The 20000-nt window shown below is 36.7% G+C and overlaps 1 protein-coding gene across 2 annotated transcripts in view; it reads left to right on the forward strand.

The window, feature by feature from the left end:
- The window catches only part of LOC145256500 (soluble guanylate cyclase 88E-like), a 957444-nt gene that overhangs the window by 163299 nt on the left and 774145 nt on the right, over positions 1–20000 (forward strand). The window contains exon 1 of one of the 2 annotated variants that reach the window (XM_080115459.1): positions 18524–18740. The exons of the other annotated variant lie outside the window; for it this stretch is intronic. The gene's annotated coding sequence lies outside the window, so the exon portion shown is untranslated. Of the gene's footprint in view, positions 1–18523; positions 18741–20000 lie in introns of those variants that run through there. 2 annotated transcript variants of the gene reach the window in all.

The raw sequence follows: 20000 nt of genomic DNA on the forward strand, positions 1-20000 counted from the left end.
ACGACTGCACATTGACTGAAACAGTAATTCGTTCTTACTAAAATAATAACAGGGACATCTTTTCGCGTAACGGCGTACCTGAACTAAAATAGATACTAAAATTAATGCACAAACTACCAAAGTGTACCTGCCATTATAATGGACGGGCATTGGATTCAACTGACAACCGTACTTAATTTTCTTTTTTCAGGTGGAGTGGGAGCGATCCTCCCACCGGGCAACGCCGGTACACGGGTCCTGCTAGTTTATTATATTCATTCTGTTCGGGGTCAACATGATTATAATTAGTCAGTGGAGATCGATATTTAAAACGATTTCCATCTCCCTTGAGTGTGAAATGGCACATGTGGAATATATAGCGAGGGTTTATATAGAAAGTGAGGAGGAAGGCTGAGAGAGGGAATAGGGTGAAAAGGTGGAACATGTAGTAACAAATAAAGAAAGGAATTGAGAAAGTTTTAAAATAAAGATGTTACACACAACATTTCTGATTTTTTTTTTTTAAATGAGAACTGATTATTCGTATTCGTTATTTGAATTCTTATGATTACTGTTCTCACCTTGAGTGTCATTTTCACAAAGTATGGGTCGATGTAATCTCCGACCTTCTTCAGGTATCCTTGCAGCGGATAAAGTACTTGGTCAAATTCTGGAGGTTGAAGGTTCAATTCTCCAAATACAATTGCGAATTACTTAGGATTTCTACCCAGTCATGACTGTCGGAACGAGGGCTTATTACTGACGTTAATTAAATAAGGGGTTTTGTTCGAAAATCCGTGCAGATTCCAGAGTTCGACAAAATACACAATAATGAGGTTGAAGATTGCTTCGACCGAAACGTTATGAAAATATTTAGTAGTTCGAAGAACCCACATTTTTTAATTCTTCTATTTTGTTGGCTATAACCCTCTCTCCACTGAGCGACGCTGAGTCGTCGTGTTTGTAAATATCTTATCTAACTTCTATATAAACGTTTTTTCTCTCCTGACATTGCTATTAAAAGCCTACTTTTTCCATTGAATAATTATTAAAACGAACTTCTTAATGTACTCAGTCATTGATATGTGAGATACTAAAAAAAAGGTCAACTAATTTGCATAAAATTTAAAAAAAAACGAACTTTAATTAATAATTTTTCATTTGTTTATTATTTGATGATTCATTTAACTATTACACCTAGTTCTATTTTTGCATATTTTCTACATTGTGCATAATTATGTAGCATTTTAGATAAAACGGTTCTAAAACACACACACACACACGCACGCACACACACAACACACACACACACACACACACACACACACACACACATATATATATATATATATATATATATATATATATATATATATATATATATACAGGGTGACCCCCCCAAAAAAAACAAAAGCTAAATGGAGGCCATCTAGAACATATGCTGTAGAACGGAGAAAAAAAAAAGGCCAAAGACCCTTGTGTTTTGATGTGATGTTTTTAATGTAATAAACTAGTTATGACCAAAGTTTCATTTCATTCGGACAAAACACTAAGAAACGGGGGCTAATTAGAGTTGGGCCCGTTTTTTTTTTGTCACCCTGTATATATATATATATATATATATATATATATATATATATGTATGTGTGTATATATATATATGTATGTGTGTATATATATATATGTATGTGTGTATATATATATATATATATGTATGTGTGTATATATATATATGTATGTGTGTATATATATATGTATATATATATATGTATATATATATATATATATATATATATATATATATATATATATATATATATATATATATAAGTAATCTCGCCTCTATGTACGTGCGAAAATTCTCTACCAAACTCCTACAACGGCCCTGCTTTTGGTGGACTAATTGTCGAACACGTATCCTCGGCTGGTATTAAATTTGCGCTTTCTATTCGTCTTAGTTTACATAATTATGTAATTATAAATTATTCTGCGATTTAAAAAGAACACGAGTCGAGGCAGAAATAGTAGAAACAATGTGTGTTCGGCACGCTAATTAGTAAAGCCTTGCTATCCCTTTTCTACACACATGGGCCTTGGTATAATTAGTAATGTTAAGAGCTGTTTATGCTATCTTTTTTTATTTTTTTTTACAAAGGCATCACCACTTATCAAAGCCAAGAGGCCACTCGAGGATAAGGGTTAAAGAGTGTACAGTAGACAATTGGACAATATAGTAACCGTTAGTAATGGAAGTTCGGTAAATTTGTTAAGAAGTGGAACGGTTCATCAAGAACTTGTTTACGTTAGACTTGAAGACGACCATATTATAGTTAGCTGGGAAGAAGGAAAACGGAAGGCGTGCAGTTCTAAGAAAGACGCTTTGTTCATGGAATCTACGTTTAGGTTTAGGCACAGATAAATAGTGGGGGGAATTATTGATAGTGTTTTCAGCTAGACGAGTGTTTCTTGTGAAAGTTTGGCGAGGGGGACCATAGATTGAAGCTCAGTCGAACACTTTCCATGAAAATAACGATACAGCAGGGACAAACTCGCAACATCTCTTCTGTGAGATAGAGGTTGCAGGGAAGAGAAAAGGACATCTCCTACGAGGCTACGAAGTCGATTTTGAACTCTGTCAAGGCAGGACAAGTCCTTTCTAGCAGCTTATGTCATGATGTGGCAACAGTATTCCATCCTTTTTTAATTATCCGAAAACCACAGTGATTTGATGCATGTGAAGGTACACACATCTCTTAAAAGCGTGCCGATTTAGTAGAGAAGTCTATCAGCCACTTCAAATCTAATTCCGTAAATCGATATGTGAGGCTTAGCGTCAGTTCTTTGGGTGCGGAACAATCATCGCTTTGGTATTTTTGATGCTGATTGCGAAGCTAAGAGGCGGTCTACCTTGTGCCGCATGCCAGTACGTCCACATAGAGAAGAATGCCCGTGATTTGCGTAGGCATATTCCGTATTAAATAAACTGATAATTATCCATGAGGCTGGAACTATGACAAAACCAAAACGAGTCTTAAATGGAGTTCGAACCCGAGACAGAATTTATTTTTCCCCTTCTTAAATTTTCTATGCTCTAACTTCATAAAAAAATATAATTTATTTTTCTACACAGCACACAAATTTTGTTAAAAAATGAACAAGGAATTTTTTTCTATTATTTACATAATGAAACGAGAATTCCAATCTCTTTCATCGGTTACATACTATATCCGACCACATATATCCTCCATTAAGATAAACTTTGCGATTAACATGGTTATTTTCCAAAGCCAAGGTATAATATGATCGTATATTTAAACATGGACCCGGCGTTGTGTATGAAAATCTCGAAAAGAAACATAAGAGAATTCGACACGCGTTTTTTTTTCAGTTGAAAGAAAAAAACATTTATTACCGGTCGTTTCCACATCAAGTCGCCTGACACGCATTTTCCAAGCCAGCATTGCATTCCTCCTTTTTCCCTTGGGGTTAATTAACAGTTTCTTTATCCGTAGTTATAGCCAGCTGTAATATCTGTAATTCGTTCCACTGTATACGGTCGTCCGAAGATCTTAGAGGATAAAGGAGTCCTGCATCTTGTTTAAAAGTTCGTCGTGCCACCGCATAGTTAAAAATCTCATGTTCTTTACCGATCCAATTTATGACAACGAGACCATAGCCAGCACCCTCAAAATGCATCGCTGGATTGACAAGAATAGCTAGGACGTGCCCAGGGTGATGAAAACAGTTTCTGGCCATAGTTATGGTCTTTGATGTGGTTTTAAGTAAGAACCACATCATGCCACCCCACATCTTCGAAGTCGGCTTGAAAGTCAACACCAAAGTGTACCTGGCTGTGCTGAAGAGTGTGATTATCCTCTGGTGCAATCAGGTGGCCGTTGGCAAACTCTAGGTATGACAGCAAGTCTCGACGCCCGCCCACAAGCCCAAAGAGACCCGGGCTTGGCTTCAGAAGGAGTGTTACGACTTTGTCCACTTCTCTCACTGATCCCCCTCCTCCCCGACCTGAACCCGCTGAACTACTTCCTTTGATCATACGTCGAGAACATCACCAACATAACCTCTCACAACACCAAAGCCAGCCTGATCGTCACCATCCGACGAGTATTCGCCAATCTCCCGCTAGCACTTGTGGAAAAGGCATTCTCCTAGTTCCGGACCCGTATCGAGGCAGTGATTGAGGCTGAAGGCGGCTACATTGAATAGATGTGTACTACATAATCAAGTTACCTGAATTGATTTTTTTCAATAAAAGTTTTGAAATAAAACTGTAGTGTTGCTTTCTTTAGGGCGACAACTTTATCGTTCCATCTGTATTAAAAAACAAAACAAAAGGAAACAAAAACGAAACAATAAAGTTTTCGTATTATTTAGAATCCTCGGACTACTGTTCTCATCTTGAGTGTCATTCCCACAACCTTTCGGTGGTTGTGACTCCCGACCTTCTTTAGGCGTATCTAGTCGAACTCAGGAATTTTTTCTGTAGAACTCGGAAATCCGGACGGAATTTCGAACGAAACCCTTTATTTACTTAACGTTCCGTCAGCCATCGCTGGATAAGGGTCCTAAGTGATCCGCAATTGTATTTTTCGGTCGCCCACACTGTGCCACAAATATATGGTGAGAGTATTTGAAAAAATCGATTGTAAACTAAAGGTTGAAGGTTTAATCTTCAGTGAGAAAATCACGCTTCGCCAGTGTTCGCGCTAATATTCACAGAATTGTCAGTAATTTTATCGATAAAGTCAGACCTACGTCAGTAATTTAATTTTTCATATATAAGTTTTCATGACCCTTTTTGATGGCCTAAAGAAAAAAAGCATCCCCCGTTAACTTTTGTACTTTTTTTTATTTAGAAGTGGTGTTTTTATTTTCTAACTCATGGATGCGTAGAAGATGAGGATGCTGACGATACATCCGAACTAGAAGTGTAGAAAATGCTAATACATGGAGGATGAGGAAAGAAAATATGGAAGTTAAAGTTGAAGTCAAATTTCCTAAAGAAATTGGTGAGGACGATATGATGATGTGTTACGAGTATCGATTTCCTGTGCTTACAGTAGAAACATTCATGAATATGAAGAAAAAAAAATGGTAAACTTTCTGGGAATTAATTAAAAGAGACGAAAACAAAGATCGTTCTGTGCGAAGACATCACAGTTTTTGTTTGAAACTTGTTTTAGAGAAGACGTTTGTTTATCGAGATACATTGCGACGTATGGATGGTCACGTGCAACGCTATCACGACAACGCTCATTTCTTTTAACAACTATAGGAATTATTTTCAAACCACCGATTGCCATGACAGAGAACTGCTTTCACAAGAGTCTGACAATAAAAACAATAAGTACAATAAGATGCTGCTAGTTCTGATGCAAAGTTGGTAGGCTCTATCTACCGGGCTAGAAAAGTAGTCTTATCGACTCTGTTCATTCTCGAGAGACAATGGATACCTTCTGCGTAATAGAGCGCGTATGACGACTATAAGAATTGTGGTGTTAGTGAAAAGGAGTGTTGGCAATTTTTATTTTACTTACATTTTCATTTCGGCGTTATTCTGCCGTTGTATATTTTTACAATATCGCTGCTAACTTCAGATTGTCTGTGACTTTAAAGCTGTGATCAAAGCTTTGATGCCTCCGTTCAGTTTCGAAAGACAAAGGATACCCCCTGTATGGGCAGCTGCGCGTGAAATTGTGAGGCAGCGGTTGCGCAATCCCAAACCACACCTCTCCTGAATCGGCACTGTTTCAGTCCAGTGGCAAGGAGAAGTCCAGGACGACTGAGAACAATGTCGAGATAAGCGGAGAGCACATACAGCGCCTAGAAGTCCCAAATGGTCACCCATTTAGTACTAACCAGATTCAACGTTGCTTAACTTCGGTGATCCAGCGGGAACTGGTGTTTCAACGTGATTATGCCGTGCCCAAAGCTAAATTCAAACAGAGATATTTTAAGTGGGATAGTCTATCGAATGTGGTTACTGTTGATGTGTAAATGAAGACCGAATGGCGAACAAATGAAATGAATAGTGCTTGGACGAATGGGTCAGAATAGATCGACTAATTTTGCAAGTAAATAATTCGAAGTGTTATATATGTCCTGTCCCTGGTCAGATAAGCATGGGGTAAATGTAATGAGCAATCAATTAACCAAATGAAATAAATATCTTTATACATACATGCGTGTGTTTATATATGCATGAATGACAAAAGGAGACATTTGCTGAGTTTTGTTCAAGGTTTTATTGGAGAGAATGGATCAAACCGTGAGCGAAATAACGACACGGTAAAGAAAGAAAAAGGACGATCACGTTAGAGACGTTGCTGATGTCACAGCCGTGGCGGGTGAATGAGGAAATAAATGCATTTGTTAAAAAAGGAAGTCGAGTTATTACCTGCCCTATATTCCTTGCGACGCTCTCTCCTACAACGTGTTGGGTCTACGTGGGTAAACATGTGTAACGTTACACATGAAAGGGAGTCTACGTATATAATTGTGAAGCAAGAGTTGCCTCATCTGCATCGACACTTCTGAATCGGCACTGCATGCTTCTAATGGCAAGGAGAAATCCAGGACGACCGGAAACAATGCAGAGATAAACACTCAGCACATACAGCACCTGGTATTCCTAAAATGGTCACCCATACTATCACAGACCAGGCTTATCCTCGCTTAACTTCGGTGATCTAACGAGAACCGATGTGTCCACGTGATTATGTCGTGTGTAGAAACCTCATTACACTTGTCAGCATCCTGCATTTCTATTAAACCAACATTCGTCAATGCATGCAGTATTCTTGTCATATCTAGGCTGCTGCATTTTCCTCTTGGATATGATGCAAGGAAAAAATCATTTAATAAGTGCCGGATTGTCTACCAAATTCCGATCCCTGTCACATCGCCTCAGTTTTGCATATATGGGTATAAGTAAGCAATAATTTCATCGGAGCACACTCCGTGGAAGTACTTCTTAAACAAACACAAAGTTATATAATGAATATGAATACATCCGGGTTCTTCCATACAAGAACATAATTTAGTGTAAGCCATAAATACGGAAGGGTATAGCAGCCTGGGAGAAACGTCGTAAGTTACGCCGAAAGCCTGAAGTTTACCCGTATTACCAGTTACAACTACGAACAACCTTTCATTAAAGCAACTTACCAGATTGTATTACTCGATTAGTGTAGCCAAGGCTACTCAGTTACTTCAAACGAATATATGCATTTTCTGGAAATATCACAAAGATTCATCCATCCAGCGCGACCGTAGCCGAGATTGAACTCACTACACGAGTTTGTAGTATAATTCGAATTTTGTCGGTAGCTGAATACTTGATGCTTCGCCAGAGCTATCAAGGTTTTTTTTTTTTAAATCGTGATACCATCAATAGACTCTTAATAGAGTCCCATCTACCCACGAGAGAAGGATAGAACGCACCAGTTTCTCAACCTGGTATTTTAGCTTGCGGTACATACAGCACCTCGCCTTCTCAAATGACCCATCTTGTACTGGCCAGGCTCAACGTTGCTTAATGTCGTTGATCTGGCGAGAATCTGAGTGTCAACGTGATTGTACCGTTACAGAGATACAGGGATATACACTGCGGCAATGCAATGCGATTGAATCTTGGCAGATAGCAAGGGATCTACTGCATTCGATTAGAAATTATTTTTTGTACTTTGTTCAAAATGGTGAGGCTCAAGGTTAGTGTATCAATTCAAATGTGGTAACACGACTTCAAATATGTAAGATTTAGAGGGATATAAGATACTAGCAGATATGGGAGGTATTCTGGCTGGGAGTATAATTTATTTGCAGCAGATTTGGCAGCATATTCTATGTATTTGTTTCAACTCATGTTGTCTGCGTATGTCAGGCAGAGGAGTTTGAATATTGGTCTTTTGGGAAGGATGTTATTAGCCATGATAGTCCCTATTTACAATGCCAGAGAACAAGAAATTGAAGTGTAGATCTGAAGAACAGATGGTATTTATTTGCTCCCCCACCGAGCAAATTAGGCACAAGGCCGATTTTTAATGTGAGGAGTGAAGGGAGGGGGAAGGGAAAAAGGGGACCAGCTCCCGAGAGGTGGGAAATGGGAGCTGGTTAATGGTCAGGCATGTGGGGTTGCCCCCACATCTGGTCTTTGCTAGTCATAGCTAGTCATAGCTTGCAGTATCTGCCGGAACAGATGGTATTTATTTGCTCCCCCACCGAGCAAATTAGGCACAAGGCCAATTTTTAATGTGAGGAGTGAAGGGAGGGGGAAGGGAAAAAGGGGACCAGCTCCCGAGAGGTGGGAAATGGGAGCTGGTTAAAGGTCAGGCATGTGGGGTCGCCCCCACATCTGGTCTTTGCTAGTCATAGCTAGTCCTAGCTAGTCATAGCTTGCAGCATCTGCCGGAACAGATACTACACTTTGATCTTGACCCGAAGCCATGATAGTCTATGGTTGTTATCAAAGGAAAGGAGCTACATCTTAGTAGTATTAAATGGGGGAAATACTCGCAAATGGTCGTGTGTTTCGAATCGAATCGAATCCGGCGGATATTGGAACATGCATTTCTTTTGTAATCAGATAATACATCTAATTATTAGTGTTGAGATGATACTTCGGAGTCGGAATCAGCAAAATCGGAACCTTTGAGGGTATCGGAATCGGAAAAAATTGTGACTATTTTCTGATGCCAAAAAACCAATTCCTTTGAATTTTTTATTTGATTTTGTTTAAAACCAAATCTTCAACCGCAGATGGCAATTATAAAAACAATAAATATTTATTTATTTCAAACTACCAGTGAAATTAAAATCTATGGATTATCGCCTCCACAAGTGTATTTGTATGTTTGGGAAATATTTGTACAATTAACATGTGTTTTTAATGGTAATAGGGAAAAAGTAACAACTATATAATTAAATATTTTGAAATTTATAAAGAATTTAAATCGACATCAGTAATTGTATCGGAATCGGAAATTTAGTACGGAATCGGTAATTGTATCGGAATCGGCGAAAAATATCGACGTCGCCTGATTACTACTAATGAAACTGGTTACCAAGGAAACCTATTTTGGCTCCAAGGTAAGCATGTAAGTTTTTCATCTTTTCGTCTGTCAATTCCGATGTCAGTTAAATGTACACACCTTGTTGTGGATGTGCCCAATTTTCCCTATAAAAGATTCTGCACAAGTGTTTGCTTTTTTTATACACTCGGAGAAAATAAGAGTGGCGATGCTGCTTCCTACAGTCGATAGATTAAAGAATATGACGAAAAAAATGGTAAAGTTCCTGGAGATAAAGAAACGTACAAGGCGAAAACAGAGATCGTTTTATAAAAAAAAAAAAAAAAAAAAAAAAAGAAAACATCAAGAATCCGGGACAGAGCAGATAAAGCACTTGGTAAAAAATCAGTTGTAAAAATCTATATTCTTTGAAGGTTGAAGATTGAATTCGCAGTGCAGGCGACCCAAAAACACAATTGCAAAGAACGTAGGACTTCTACCCTGTCATGGCTAATGGAAGGAGAGCATGCTATCCCCGTACATTAAATAAAGGGTTCCGTTCGAATGTCTGTGCAGATTCCCGAATTCGACAAAATACACCTGAAGAAGGTCAGAGTACACAGCGACCGAAATGTTTGCCAAATAACATTCAAGATGAGAACAATAGTCCGAAGAATTAAAAAAATACAAATAATAAATACTTATCTAAACAAATTTTAGAACAATTGGTATGAAAAAACTTACATTAAAAAGAGGCAATGGATCAAATTGTTTATGCGACTTTGTTACAATTCATAATAGCAACTTCCGTTTCCGGTAACGATGTTTACCGCTTTCCTTACGTCATAAAAAGATGGCGTATATATTTATAAATACATTCGTATATTTTGCTTATCTTCATGTGTTAATTAAAACCACATTTTTATTCATTACAATTTATTGTGATTTATATTGCTATAAAACGTAATCTAAAAATATATATTGTATACGTTATATGTAAAACCTCTTTTTCTGTCTTGATTCGGTTAGGTTCTGATAATTCATATTATTATCATTTACAGACAGATAAATAAAGACACACAAATACACACGTGTCATGTATGAAAAGAAACTGAAATCTTAGGGAAATATCAATCATAACAGTTATTATAGGTGTCACAGGGCTTATGAAGAAGAGCCTGAAGTCCTACCTAACTAATATTCCTGGTGAACCAATATTCCTGGTGAACCAAGTGCAAAAGAGATTCAGACAATTGCACTTAAGGGAACAACGAGGATACTAAAAAGAGCTCTCGGCTGGTTTCAATAAAAAGTAGGTCAATGTTGGCAGCTGGTTGGGCTGCTCCATACCCAGCATTTCAATCTTCAAAGGAAGAAAATAAAAAAAGGGAAAAGTGTACACGCACACACACATTTACATATCGTCGCTAACGCTGTGTTAGCAACGATATGTATGTGTGTGTGTGTGTATGTGTGTGTGTATGTGTGTGTGTGTGATATAAAACTGCAGTGGATCATATCGTTGTTCCTATTTACAATGCCTCCCCATGGGACAGAGTTAGACACCAGGGTCGTTTTTTAACGTGGAGAAAAGGAACAAAAATAAAAATTGTCTCAGTCGTGAAGGATTTCTCCTCCACCGACAGAGAACAAGAAATTGAAGTGCAGCATCCGAAGAACAGATACTACACTTTGAGGTATTTATTTGCTCCCCCCACTGAGCAAATTAGGCACAAGGCCGATTTTTAAAGTAAGGAGTGAAGGGGAAATGGGGACCAACTCACCGGGGAGTAGGGGAGATGTTGTATTTATTTGCTTCCCCACTGAGCAAATTAGGCACAAGGCCGTTTTTTTTAATGTGGAGAGAGAGGGATGGGGAGGGAAAAGGGGGACCAGCTCCCGAGAGGTGGGAAATGGGAGCTGGATAGTAAATGTTAGTATGAAGGGTTGCCCCTACATTGACCAAGGTCTGATATGTGGGGTTACCCCCACATATATGGTCTTTGCTTGCAGTATCTGTTCCGACAGATACTGCACTTTGATCTGGGCCCGAAGGCCAAGTATGCGATTTTTTTACAATTCATTCCGTTAACGATGTTTACCGATTCTCTTACGTCATAAAAAGATGGCGTATATATTTATAAATGCTTTTGCGCATTTTGCTAATCTTTGTGTTGTAATTTAAGTCACAGTTATTATTATTTACTGCAATTATTGTAATTTTTATTGTTATAACACCTAATCTAAAATATATATATATTGTGTTCGTTATATGCACAGTCTATTCATGTCTTGATTCGGCTAGGTTCTGATTTTCATATTACTATCACTTACACACAGATAAATAAAGACATACAAATAAACACACACGTATAATTTTTTTTGTATGTGAGCATGGCTGAGTGTATATGTGTGCGTGAGTTCGTTTCCTATGGAATCTGAAACGGCTGGACAGATTTTTTATTAATTTCACAAAAATCTATTTTATATGTCTGGGCGTATTCTTAGATAGGTTTTATATTGGAATGCCTCTCACAAGTATCAAAAATCGATAATCAAAAAAATCCGATTAAGGAAGGAATAATCTGAATTAAAGTTCTCTGATACATCCTAACAATGAGAAGTTTTATCACCGCACAAGCAGAAGGGCCCGACGTATAAAATCAACAGTATGACCCGTGGAAATTTCAAGGAATAAGAAATATGTTTAATCAACAAATACGTTTCGATAAAGCAGATATTTTTCTGGACAAAAAAATATTTTTTTAGACAGAAAAATTAATAACACGCAGCCAATACAAATTTATTAACATTTCTATTAAAATAGTGTCCATTGTAATTTAAATATAAAACTGACCCAAATGGGATGAATTAATAAGTACTAATTAATACTCAGACGCTAATATTGTGCTACATAATCTAATACAAATAATTACATTACATTGTAAGAGACAATCTTTTATTTACTCCTTCAGTCCAGTCTGACATGATCTCTTGCTCAGGTCAGCACGAAACGACGGACGATTTGTGGACGTGCACACACGCAAATAGATCTAGGGTTCCCCAAAAAAACGTGTTTGGTCCTGATTGGTTCTGCAGATCGCCAGAACCACCCCGTGACCTTAGTATAAGAACGGCCACCCGGGTCGAAAGAGACAGATTAAAGCAAAATCTCGAGAAGGACAAACGCTCCCAGAACGCCCCAGACCCCTTCCATCTATCCTGATCACCATTGTAGAAAACGAAGTATAAGACATTTTGAGAACCTGGACGTTTTGGTGAACTGAACGATGTATATATGCAAAAACTTTTGGTGAACTGAACGATGTATATATGTAAAAACTTTTGGTGAACTGAACGATGTATATATGTAAAAACCTTTGGTGAACTGAACGATGTATATATGTAAAAACTTTTGGTGAACTGAACGATGTATATATGTAAAAACCTGAAACTTTTGTGAAATTAACTTTTCGTAGTTAGAGACCCTGTGTTTGTCTGTCTTTCTTTTCCGGCGTGCATGCGAAGCTTTATTTTTGCTTTTCAGCAGAAATCAACACACAGTTGAGACGCTGAGTATTTTATGTGAACATCTCCCGGTAGAGACGATCACGAGCCACAGTTTTCGATGAGGTTAGAAGTCAGTTGCTGACCTGAGCGGGAGATCCTGTCACATAGTACCTCTTGGTAGACATTGTTCTTTCTTTGTCCTTTTTCTTTCTGAATATTCCCTTTTATATATAGCGTTTTGCTGACTTTATTATTCAGCTTAGAACTTAATCACAGAATGTAGAGAAATTGATCAAAATAAAAGGAAAATTTTGAGAATATTGGAAAATTTATCTTTAAGTTTATTCCTTGCTATCGATCGTTCACGATCGTTCAAGCGAAATCTCACAACCGTTTGACAAAAAGAACATAATCTTTTAAAAAATGGTTTAAATTTATAAATGCGATCAAACTAAATAATGACATCAAACTAAATAAACACACGCACACACACATACTTATATTTTTTCTTATAATATATATCAATCCTTATTTTAGAAGCTCAATGTAATGACAGAGCAATATAGAGATTAAATGACAAAAAACTATATTTCAAAATTCAAGGGTATAATCGATTCACCGATTGATACAATAATTAAGTGATTGATTTTGCGCTACGAAACAGATACCGTCAAGAATTGTAAAAGACATCTGAATTAATAGAATAAATTATAAGATGGTCAACATCATGAATTTTGGAATATAGTTTTTTGTCATTTATTTTCTCTCTCTCTCTCTGTCTGTCTGTCTCTGTCTGTCTGTCAGTCTGTCTGTCTGTCTGTCTGTCTCTCTCTCTCTCTCTCTCTCTATATATATATATATATATATATATATATATATATATATATATATATATTCTAGCAGACGGGCTGAGATGTCAGTTTGTTTCTCTGAGATCTGACATTTGGATTTATGTGCCTCTAAGAGAGAAATAGGGAGTGGGAGAGGAGGAATGAGTCCTTGTTCATAGATTGTCAGCTGGTTAACCTTTTTAATATAATACTGGCCGGCCATTATCTCAGGCGTTTCTTTCTGGGTAAGTACTCGGTTATATGTACGTATATTTCAACAAAGAAGCAAAAGAGGTCAATCAGTTGGTCATCTGGACATTTCATGGTCAGTTTAGTTTTCTGAGGTCTGACCGTTGGATTTGTATGGCTCTCGAAGGGAAAGCGATAAATAGATAGATAGATAGATAGATTGATAGACAGAAAGAGAGAGAGAGGGAGAGTGGGAGAGAGAGAGAGAGAGGGGAGAGACAGAGCAAGAGCGAGAGTGAGAGAGATGGTCCCTTGGGTTCTAGGCTATTGGACTTGTGTTTTGATTTGACGGGCTAAGATGTTTCATTTTCAATTCTATTATTCAAAAGAAGAAAACATTTATAGACTGTGACAACGAACGGACGATCGTGGCCTGTGCATTGAACGCGTACAGCGCACGTTCAGACTGTTCACGATATTTTTTTAATCATTATAAATATGTAACTGCGGGCAAATCGACGAGAAAGCTTTAAAAATTCACTCTTTTTGAAATCTCGAGCATGACTTACAGAAACTGTAGTTTAATATTTTTTTTCTCTGGTGTTATCTTATAATTTTCTTTTAAATTTGCCCTTTGCCTACAGTAGCATTGCATATCCTCCTCTGTGAAGAGCAATCTAAACACGCCTGTTCTTACTTGTAATTTTTGTTTTGTTTCTCGTAGACTTTCTGTCGTTTCTGGACAAGAATATCGACTTTTCAGCCTGACAATACCCCACGAGAGTGAAACACGGAAGGCTCAGAGTAGCTTAAGTGCCATATATGCGTGGCGTAGTTGTTAACGATCTTTTGTAACATATATAATGTATATACAGCATAATCACGTTGACATGATGTTAAGCATCGTTTAATCTTGTCAGTACTAAATGGGTGACCATTTGGGACTTCTATGTGGTGTACGTGCTCTCTCAACATTGTTTCTAGTCATCCTGGACTTCACCTTGTCATTAAACTTAAACAGTGTCGATTCAGGAGAGGTGTGTTTGGCGATTGTGCAACTTCTGCCTCACAATTAAACGCGCAGCTGTCCCTACAGGAGATATCCTTTGTCTTTCGAGATTGAACGGAGGCGTCGAGTTGTTAATGTATTTTGTAAAATCCAGTTGAAAAAGTTGCACTCTTTTGAAGGTTGAGGGTTCAATCTTAATTGCTGGCGACACTCAATAATAGAATTCTGAATAACTTATGGCTTTTATCCCGCCATGCCTGACAGATGAAGAGCATACTAGTCCCGTGTATTAAATAAAGTCCTCCGTTGGAATTCCGTGCAGATTCCCGAGTTTGACAAGATACACTTGAAGAGGTTTTGAGGTCACATCGACCGAAAAAGTGTGAACGAAAGTTGAAAATAATAAGTGCTTAATTTATATTACTCTATATATAAAAGCGAAAATGTATGTATGTATGTATGTATGTATGTATGTATGTATGTATATGTGTGTGCACTTTTTTCTGTATGTCCGCAAAAAAGGCTTATTTCACTGGGCTTCTCGGTCGACTTGCTCCTTCTCAAAACTTTTTATATGCTGCCTAAATGATAATATGTACGAGTTATGAACGGGGGTCGCGTGTGTATTTAATTTGCCCGATTTTCACGCGCTATTTTTTCCCAGATTTTTCGATCGCCGCGTGTTTCTTTCGCTTTTCAGTATAAAAAAACGAATGATGGGGGTGTGGGAAACAAACTGGCTTGCAGCGCAAATCGCGTCAAGGTCAAACATCACGCGATTTACCATCTGTTAATTTCACTTTATAAACCATAAATTAACACAGCTTTCACTTCCTCTCCTCTTGTGGCCGAGATGGTTCCCCCTTTCGTTTCCACCTTTGCGTCAAGACTTCGGGTTCGAGCCTACCTTTTTTTTTACACCTCAAAACACCCAGGCAACGTATATATTTTTTAAACAGGGTTGTTTTGATCTAACCGCCCCCCCGCTAGTCTATTATATAAAGGGCAAAATGGGCGCGAGCGTTTGCGTATGTCCACAAAAGGCTTTTTTTTGGGTGGGGGTTCTCGCGTCGGTTACATGCTGGGAGAAGTTTTTGCCCACTTTCTAGATCGTAATATCTCCGATTCGCAAACGGACATCGTCTCAATCTTTTTTTTTTTGATCGAGTTAAATGAAATTGCTACTGTGCGGTCGTCTCGGCTGTTTGTCTTTTTTATATAAATAAAGCGAAACTAATCAAATGCAACCGCTTGGCCTTCACGCCGAGTAGTATCTCTTCTGTAATTTGTCCTTGGTCAATGTAGAGGAAACCCTTCATACTGAGACAATTACTAGTTATTTGGATACTGCCAGAGTGTCCCACTTTTAGGGGATCTGGTCTTCCCCCACATTAAAAACGTCTTGTGTCTAATTTGTTTTTGTGGGAGGTTTAAAAGCAACGCTATCTTTTGTTATAATTGTCTACGTTAAATTTGAACGCTTTACACTTCCGGCTGCGTCATAGAGTAGCAGTAAGGCGTCAGATTTTCTTTCACTTTCTTTTTCGCATTAGTGTCACGGGTTCGAACCTGCCTGCTACTACTTTTTTTTTTTTTTTTGCTCAACACACACCTCCAAACACCCAGAAAACGCCGGACACCCAAGCTAGTAATAGATAAACGCCATCTTGTGTTGGAATCATGTCATAAAGCGATCTGACTTCACTCAACCTTTCTGGCCTGCAATCGATACCAGCGAACACGTGTTGTTGTCATGCAGTGTTGTTGTCATGCGGTGCAAATATCTATTATAAAAATATTTCAATTTAAGAATTCAATTTAATTTTAGACCAAAATAAATTGTAACTCTTTTTCGTTGTTTTTTGTAAGAAAAAATCTTTAAAAATCAAATCTGCTATAATATCCAAGTTGTGTTCCAAAATAGTCAACAAAGCAGGTAACAAAACTAAATATACAGCAAAGAAATGTAAAAAAATAAATTTACAGCAAATAAATGTAAAAAAAATTAAATATACAGCAAATGAATGTAAAGCATTAAATGTACAGCAAAGAAACGTAGAAAGTTAAATATACAGCAAAGAAATGTAAAAAATTGAATATACAGCAAAGAAATGTAAAAAATTAACTATACAGCAAATAAATGTAAAAAATAAATTTACAGCAAATAAATATAAAAAACGTTAAATATACAGCCAATAAATGTAAAAAAATTTAAATATACAGCAAATGCATGTAAAGCATTAAATATACAGCAAAGAAATGTAAAAAGTTAAATATACAGCAAATAAATGAAAAAAAAGTTAAATATACAGCAAATAAATGCTACCGAAAGCAAACTAAGTTATTCTTTTTCACATGTGGATAAGTGGTTTTGTGTCTTAACTTATTTTAAAGTGCTTACTAAAAAATTAAACTTTGGTAATATTTATCGAGTTATAACGGAAAACAAAATGGCGGTCTCATTCGATCCATAGACCAGTCTCGATAATTTCTCAAAAATCGAAAATTAAACAAAATACTGGTAGAAGCACGCCCAGCAACCGTCACCAATCGCTCTAAAATTTAATGTATTAGTTAAAACAAATAAACAAACAAACAAACAAACAAACAAACAAAAATCTTATCCACGTAAGTAAAAAAGTAAGTTAGCTTGCCTTTGGTAACAGTTATATATATATATATATATTTACCCCTTTTTTATTGCTTTGTTGGCTATTCTGGATAATCACCAACATCGTATCTCAATTTTACTTTTTATTTGAAAAATAGAAAAAAAATCTTCATAGACTAAAAAAAAAAAGAAGAATTTTCTTCGATTAAAAACTCCTTTCGAATTTAAACACAACCTCAATATTACAAATGTGACATTTTGCAGCACAGACAAAAAAAAAAAAAAAAAAAAAAAACACACACAAAGAAAATGATAAAGAAACAAATATATAACAAATAAATGTTACCAAAAAACAAGATAAATTACTCTTCTACCTGGATAACTTACTTTAAAGCGTTTATTTACTTTGAAACAAAAGTAGTGTCGAGTCTTAAATTAGAACAAAAAAAAAAATGGATGACATATGACGGTCATCTGGTAACCAAAACCACTATCAACAATTTCTCACACTCTTTATCCGTACCTAAACCTAAATGTAGATTCCATGAACAAAGCTTCTTTCTTAGAACTGCACACTTGTGGAACTCTCTTCCGATTGCCTGCTTTCCAGCTGACTACAACCTGATTATCTTCAAGTCCAACGTTAACAAATTCTTGATGAACCGTCCCCCTAAGTAATCCAATTTACAAAATTCCCACTTCTTATGTTTACTACGCTATAATCACATTGACTAATGTATACCCATTAACCCTTATCCTCGAGTGGTCTCCGGGCCTTGATAAGTGGTGATTCTTGTGTAAAAAAAAAAAACAAAACACCCAATAAATTCCACCGATCGTTCGAAATATAGTGTTCTACCAGTGTTTTGTTTAATTTTCGATTTTTGAGCGATTAGTGAAATCTTGTAGATGACCGTCTAATGTCAGACATTTTTTTTAAAATCTGAATTGGGTGCGTAGTTTTAGTGGTTGCCATTTACTGAAAGAGTGAAATGAATAAATGACAATTTGGAAAAGTACGAACGACGCGAAACAATGTGTATTACCGTTTCCAGAGAGCGAGTTCTTTGAAATTAGTAGTAAGCGTTGCTTGCGTTTGCGTGATGATGACGATGATGATGATGACGATGATGATGAAGATGATGGTGGCGGTACTGGTGGTGGTGATGATGATGGTGGTGGTGAAGCAGCAGCAGTTCTTCGGATGCCGTTCGCGTCCTTTCTACCAAACAAAGAAAGAGAGGGAGAGAAAAAGAGAGAAAGAGAGGGAGGGGATTGAGTATGTGTGTGTAAGTTGGGGGGGGAGCATATGTGTGTGACAGAGAGGGGGGGATAGAGACTGAGGGGGAGAGAAAGTGAACAATTATCTTGGAGCCGTTCGCTCGTTAGCCTCAATCACTTAGAGTCGATAAATCCATTTAGAGAGGAACGCCTTCATTTATTTGTTTATTTAGTTATTTTGCATATTTTTCTTGGATTGGAATTGGACATTGTGTATTTTACGCTTCAATGACTGGGATACGAGAAAAATGAACCCAACGCGAAAAAAGAGAAAGAGAAAAAAAGAAAAGGAAAACCCGGTTCTCGTGAGTTGCCAAATTTCGTCTCTTGCACTGCATTCCCCCTTCTCCTTCTCCCTTTCACCTCCCCTCTTTCTTTCCGTTAACAAATTCAAGTGTGTGCTTTCGTAGGATTTCTTTGAAATGAAAGTAGAATGTAGAAGCCTGCAAATCAGCCCAAGAAAAAACAAACAAACAAAAAACAACCTCCCCCAAAAAAAACATATGCTTGTATAGTGTTTGCGGGAGGGGGAAAGATAGATGGTGCTTCAAAAAGTTTTTCTATAGTTGGCAAAATATTTACGAAACAATATGATGTTTATATATATATATATATATATATATATATATATATATATATATATATATATATATACATATATATACATATATATATATATATAAGTTAATTATCCACAGACACGTGTTTCGTCAATGGCACCCCCAAAAATTTTTCTTATGTTGGCCAAATAATATATATATATATATATATATATATATATATATATATATATATATATATATATATATATATATATAAAGCTAATTACCCAAAGACACGTGTTCCATCGCTTAAGACCTATCAGTGTGGTTCAATTTAGTGAGATTTGAAACCGGGAACCCAGAGATGAAAGCCTGTAGCTCTTAAACTAACCAAACTCCCGCTGGTGTTGAACTTACAGCGTTTTTGTAAATATTATTTATTTATTTTTGTTTGCGAAATGCTCCAAACAAATTCAATGATTTATACGAAAGTCTATTTTATCTAAATGCCACACACACACACACACACACACACACACACACACACACACACACACATATTTATATATACATGGTTAGTGTATTAAAAACGAAGGTGCGCTTGTTTGTTTATTAAAACGGTAAAGCTATTCCGTCGCACAAAAGTTGGTGTATTTTTCTAACTTCGATTATGGCGGGAAAACTAATAGCAAATTAGACAAGCGCCGTTGTCTGAAATGATTCGAAAAATATCCCCCGCTCTAAATAAAACTATTTTTCATTTAAGTCATCAGAAATGATAATAATTTATATATTAAAAATTAAATAACTAACCTAATTCTATAATACGATTTGATTATTACTACAAGCAAAGGAGAACCATAACATTTTCCCCGTCGTATTTGATGGATGACCGACAGTATTTCAAATAAAGATGAATTTTATATATATATAATATATATATATATATATGAAATTTATTTATACAAACATTGATGGCTACATATGTGCATACATGTTTCTGTAATCACCCGCGTTGGGGGA

This window comes from Euprymna scolopes, chromosome 32 (assembly GCF_053919585.1).
Source record: "Euprymna scolopes isolate OS-2025 chromosome 32, ASM5391958v1, whole genome shotgun sequence".
NCBI lineage: Eukaryota > Metazoa > Mollusca > Cephalopoda > Sepiida > Sepiolidae > Euprymna > Euprymna scolopes.